Below are 5711 nucleotides of genomic sequence, written 5' to 3'. Positions count from 1 at the left end.
ACCACTCCTCTACTCTACTGTGTTTCCTATAGGGCCAGAACAGTGAGCTTGCTCAGAACAAAAGAACTGTGCTTCCTACAAACACGGGCCATATCTAGTTCAACTCTGCTTAGGAAACTGACAAGAACAGTATCTTCTCTTCAGTCCAGTACACTGTACTAGCTGGGAAGAGATGCGAGTGCTATTTGCACTGTGTATGGCAATGGGAGCGCAATAGTGACTCTCCTTACCAGAAAACAACTCTTGCTCGTAGGACCAAAAACTGCATGTGATTCAAGTCCATTTCTGACTGGGAAACACACACTAGCTCGCCTCTCGAGAAACACACTCTGCTTTTGAGAAAATAGCACTCTTCTACTCTACTGTGTTTCAAAGAGGGCCAGAAGAATGAGCTTGCTCAGAACAAAAGAACTGTGCTTCCTACACACACGGGCCATATCTAGTTCAACTCTGCTTAGGAAACTGACAAGAACAGTAGCTTCTCTTCAGTCCAGTACACTGTACTTGCTGGGAAGAGACACGAGTGCTATTTGCACTGTGTATGGCAATGGGAGCACAATAGTGACTCTTCTTACCAGAAAACAACTCTTGCTCGAAGGACCAAAAGCTGCATGTGATTCAACTCCATTACTGACTGGGAAACAAACACTAGCTCTCCTTAGAAGAAACACACTCTGCTTTTGAGAAAAGAGCACTCTTCTACTCTACTGTGTTTCCTAAAGGGCCAGAACAGTGAGCTAGCTCAGAACAAAAGAACTGTGCTTCCTACACACACAGGCCATATCTAGTTCAACTCTGCTTAGGAAACTGACAAGAACAGTAGCTTCTCTTCAGTCCAGTACACTGTACTTGCTGGGAACAGACACGAGTGCTATTTGCTCTGTGTAAGGCAATGGGAGGGCAATAGTGACTCTCCTAACCAGAAAACAACTCTTGCTCGTAGGACAAGAAACTGCATGTGATTCAACTCCATTTCTGACTGGGAAACAAACACTAGCTCTCCTTAGAAGAAACACACTCTGCTTTTGAGAAAATAGCACTCTTCTACTCTACTGTGTTTCCAATAGGGCCAGAACAGTGAGCTTGCTCAGAACAAAAGAACTGTGCTTCCTACACACACGGGCCATATGTAGTTCAACTCTGCTTAGGAAACTGACAAGAAGAGTAGCTTCTCTTCAGTCCAGTACACTGTACTTGCTGGGAACAGACACGAGTGCTATTTGCACTGTGTATGGCAATGGGAGCGCAATAGTGACTCTCTTTACCAGAAAACAACTCTTGCTCGTAGGACCAAAAACTGCATGTGATTCAAATCCATTTCTGACTGGGAAGCACACACTAGCTCGCCTTAGAAGAAACACACTCTTCTTTTGAGAAAAGACCACTCTTCTACTCTACTGTGTTTCCTAAAGGGCCAGAACAGTGAGCTTGCTCAGAACAAAAGAACTGTGCTTCCTACACACACAGGCCAATCTAGTTCAACTCTGCTTAGGCAACTGACAAGAACAGTAGCTTCTCTTCAGTCCAGTACACTGTACTTGCTGTGAACAGACGCGAGTGCTATTTGCCATGTGTAAGGCAATGGGAGCGCAATAGTGACTCTCCTAACCAGAAAACAACTCTTGCTCGTAGGACAAGAAACTGAATGTGATTCAACTCCATTTCGACTGGGAAACAAACTCTAGCTCACCTTAGAAGAAACACACTCTGCTTTTGAGAAAAGACCCCTCTTCTACTCTACTGTGTTTCCTATAGGGCCAGAACAGTGAGATTGCTCAGAACAAAAGAACTGTGCTTCCTACACCCACTGGCCATATCTAGTTCAACTCTGCTTAGGAAACTGACAAGAACAGTAGCTTCTCTTCAGTCCAGTACACTGTACTTGCTGGGAACAGACACGAGTGCTATTTGCCCTGTGTAATGCAATGGAAGGGCAATAGTGAATCTCCTAACCAGAAAACAACTCTTGCTCCTAGGACAAGAAATTGCATATGATTCAACTCCATTTCTGACTGGGAAACAAACACTAGCTCGCCTTAGAAGAAACACACTCTGCTTTTGAGAAAAGAGCACTCTTCTACTCTACAGTGTTTACAATAGGGCCAGAACAGTGAGCTTGCTCAGAACAAAAGAAGTGTGCTTCCTACACACATGGGCCATATCTAGTTCAACTCTGCTTAGAAAACTGACAAGAACAGTAGTTTCTCTTCAGTCCAGTACACTGTACTTGCTGGGAACAGACGCGAGTGCTATTTGCCCTGTGTAAGGCAATGGGAGCACAATAGTGACTCTCCTAACCAGAAAACAACTCTTGCTCATAGGACCAGAAACTGCATGTGATTCAACTCCATTTCTGACTGGGAAACAAACACTAGCACGCCTTAGAAGAAACACACTCTGCTTTTGAGAAAAGATCACTCTTCTTCTCTACTGTGTTTCCTATTAGGCCAGAACAGTGAGCTTGCTCAGAACAATAGAACTCTGCTTCCTACACACACGGGCCATATCTAGTTCAACTCTGCTTAGGAAACTGACAAGAACAGTAGCTTCTCTTCAGTCCAGTACACTGTACTTGCTGGGAACAGACACGAGTGCTATTTGCCCTGTGTAAGGCAATGGGAGCGCAATAGTGACTCTCCTAACCAGAAAACAACTCTTGCTCGTAGGACAGGAAACTGCATGTGATTCAACTCCATTTCTGACTGTGAAACAAACACTAGCTCTCCTTAGAAGAAACACACTCTGCTTTTGAGAAAAGAGCCCTCTTCTACTCTACTGTGTTTCCAATAGGGCCAGAACAGTGAGCTTGCTCAGAACAAAAGAACTGTGCTTCCTACACACACGGGCCATATCTAGTTCAACTCTGCTTAGGAAACTGACAAGAACAGTAGCTTCTCTTCAGTCCAGTACACTGTACTTGCTGGGAACAGACGCGAGTGCTATTTGCACTGTGTATGGCAATGGGAGCGCAATAGTGACTCTCCTTACCAGAAAACAACTCTTGCTCGTAGGACCAAAAACTGCATGTGATTCAACTCCATTTCTTACTGGGAAAAACACACTAGCTCGCCTTTGAAGAAACACACTCTTCTTTTGAGAAAAGACCACTCTTCTACTCTATTGTGTTTCCTAAAGGGCCAGAACAGTGAGCTTGCTCAGAACAAAAGAACTGTGCTTCCTACATACACAGGCCAATCTAGTTCAACTCTGCTTAGGAAACTGACAATAACAGTAGCTACTCTTCAGTCCAGTACACTGTACTTGCTGGGAACAGACACAAGTGCTATTTGCACTGTGTAAGGCAATGGGAGCGCAGTAGTGACTCTCCTAACCAGAAAACAACTCTTGCTCGTAGGACAAGAAACTGCATGTGATTTAACTCCATTTCTGACTGTGAAACAAACACTAGCTCTCCTTAGAAGAAACACACTCTGCTTTTGAGAAAAGAGCACTCTTCTACTCTACTGTGTTTCCTAAAGGGCCAGAAGAGTGAGCTTGCTCAGAACAAAAAACAGTGCTTCCTACACACACGGGCCATATCTAGTTCAACTCTGCTTAGGAAACTGACAAGATCAGTATCTTCTCTTCAGTTCAGTACACTGTACTTGCTGGGAAGAGACGTGAGTGCTATTTGCACTGTGTATGGCAATGGGAGTGCAATAGTGACTCTTCTTACCAGAAAACAACTCTTGCTCGTAGGACCAAAAACTGCATGTGATTCAACTCCATTACTGACTGGGCAACAAACACTTGCTCGCCTTAGAAGAAACACACTCTGCTTTTGAGAAAAGAGAACTCTTCTACTCTACTGTGTTTCCTAAAGGGCCAGAAGAGTGAGCTTGCTCAGAACAAAAGAACTGTGCTTCCTACACACACGGGCCATATCTAGTTCAACTCTGCTTAGGAAACTGACAAGAACAGTAGCTTCTCTTCAGTCCAGTACATTGTACTTGCTGGGAAGAGATGTGAGTGCTATTTGCGCTGTGTATGGCAATGGGAGTGCAATAGTGACTCTTCTTACCAGAAAACAACTCTTGCTCGTAGGACCAAAAACTTCATGTGATTCAACTCCATTACTGACTGGGAAACAAACACTAGCTCGCCTTAGAAGAAACACACTCTGGTTTTGAGAAAATAGCACTCTTCTACTCTACTGTGTTTCCTAACGGGCCAGAAGAGTGAGCTTGCTCAGAACAAAAGAACTGTGCTTCCTACACACACGGGCCATATCTAGTTCAACTCTGCTTAGGAAACTGACAAGAACAGTAGCTTCTCTTCAGTCCAGTACACTGTAATTGCTGGGAACAGACGCGAGTGCTATTTGCCCTGTGTAAGGCAATGGGAGCGCAATAGTGACTCTCCTAACCAGAAAACAACTCTTGCTCGTAGGACCAGAAACTGCATGTGATTCAACTCCATTTCTGACTGGGAAACAAACACTAGCTCGCCTTAGAAGAAACACACTCTGCTTTTGAGAAAAGACCACTCTTCTACTCTACTGTGTTTCCTAAAGGGCCAGAACAGTGAGCTTGCTCAGAACAAAGGAACTGTGCTTCCTACACACACAGGCCAATCTAGTTCAACTCTGCTTAGGAAACTGACAAGAACAGTAGCTTCTCTTCAGTCCAGTACACTGTACTTGCTGGGAACAGACGCGAGTGCTACTTGCACTGTGTATGGCAATGGGAGCACAATAGTGACTCTCCTTACCAGAAAACAACTCTCGCTTGTAGGACCAAAAACTGCATGTGATTCAACTCCATTACTGACTGGGAAACAAACACTAGCTCGCCTTAGAAGAAACACACTCTTCTTTTGAGAAAAGAGCACTCTTTTACTCTACTGTGTTTCCTAAAGGGCCAGAACAGTGAGCTTGCTCAGACAAAAGAACTGTGCTTCCAACACAAACGGGCCATATCTACTTCAACTCTGCTTAGGAAACTGACAAGAACAGTAGCTTCTCTTCAGTCCAGTACACTGTACTTGCTGGGAACAGACACGAGTGCTATTTGCCCTGTGTAAGGCAATGGAAGGGCAATAGTGAATCTCCTAACCAGAAAACAACTCTTGCTCGTAGGACAAGAAATTGCATGTGATTCAACTCCATTTCTGACTGGGAAACAAACACTAGCTCGCCTTAGAAGAAACACACTCTGCTTTTGAGAAAGAGTACTCTTCTACTCTACAGTGTTTCCAATAGGGCCAGAACAGTGAGCTTGCTCAGAACAAAAGAAGTGTGCTTCCTAAACACACGGGCCATATCTAGTTCAACTCTGCTTAGGAAACTGACAAGAACAGTAGATTCTCTTCAGTCCAGTACACTGTACTTGCTGGGAACAGACGCGAGTGCTATTTGCCCTGTGTAAGGCAATGGGAGCACAATAGTGACTCTCCTAACCAGAAAACAACTCTTGCTGGTAGGACCAGAAACTGCATGTGATTCAACTCCATTTCTGACTGGGAAACAAACACTAGCTCGCCTTAGAAGAAACACACTCTGGTTTTGAGAAAAGAGCACTCTTCTACTCTACTGTGTTTCCTAATGGGCCAGAAGAGTGAGCTTGCTCAGAACAAAAGAACTATGCTTCCTACACACACGGGCCATATCTAGTTCAACTCTGCTTAGGAAACTGACAAGAACAGTAGCTTCTCTTCAGTCCAGTACACTGTAATTGCTGGGAACAGACGCGAGTGCTATTTGCCCTGTGTAA

The sequence above is a fragment of the Peromyscus eremicus genome, unplaced genomic scaffold, assembly GCF_949786415.1.
Source record: "Peromyscus eremicus unplaced genomic scaffold, PerEre_H2_v1 PerEre#2#unplaced_79, whole genome shotgun sequence".
Classification (NCBI taxonomy): Eukaryota; Metazoa; Chordata; class Mammalia; order Rodentia; family Cricetidae; genus Peromyscus; species Peromyscus eremicus.
Note: the sequence above shows the minus strand (reverse complement) of the source record.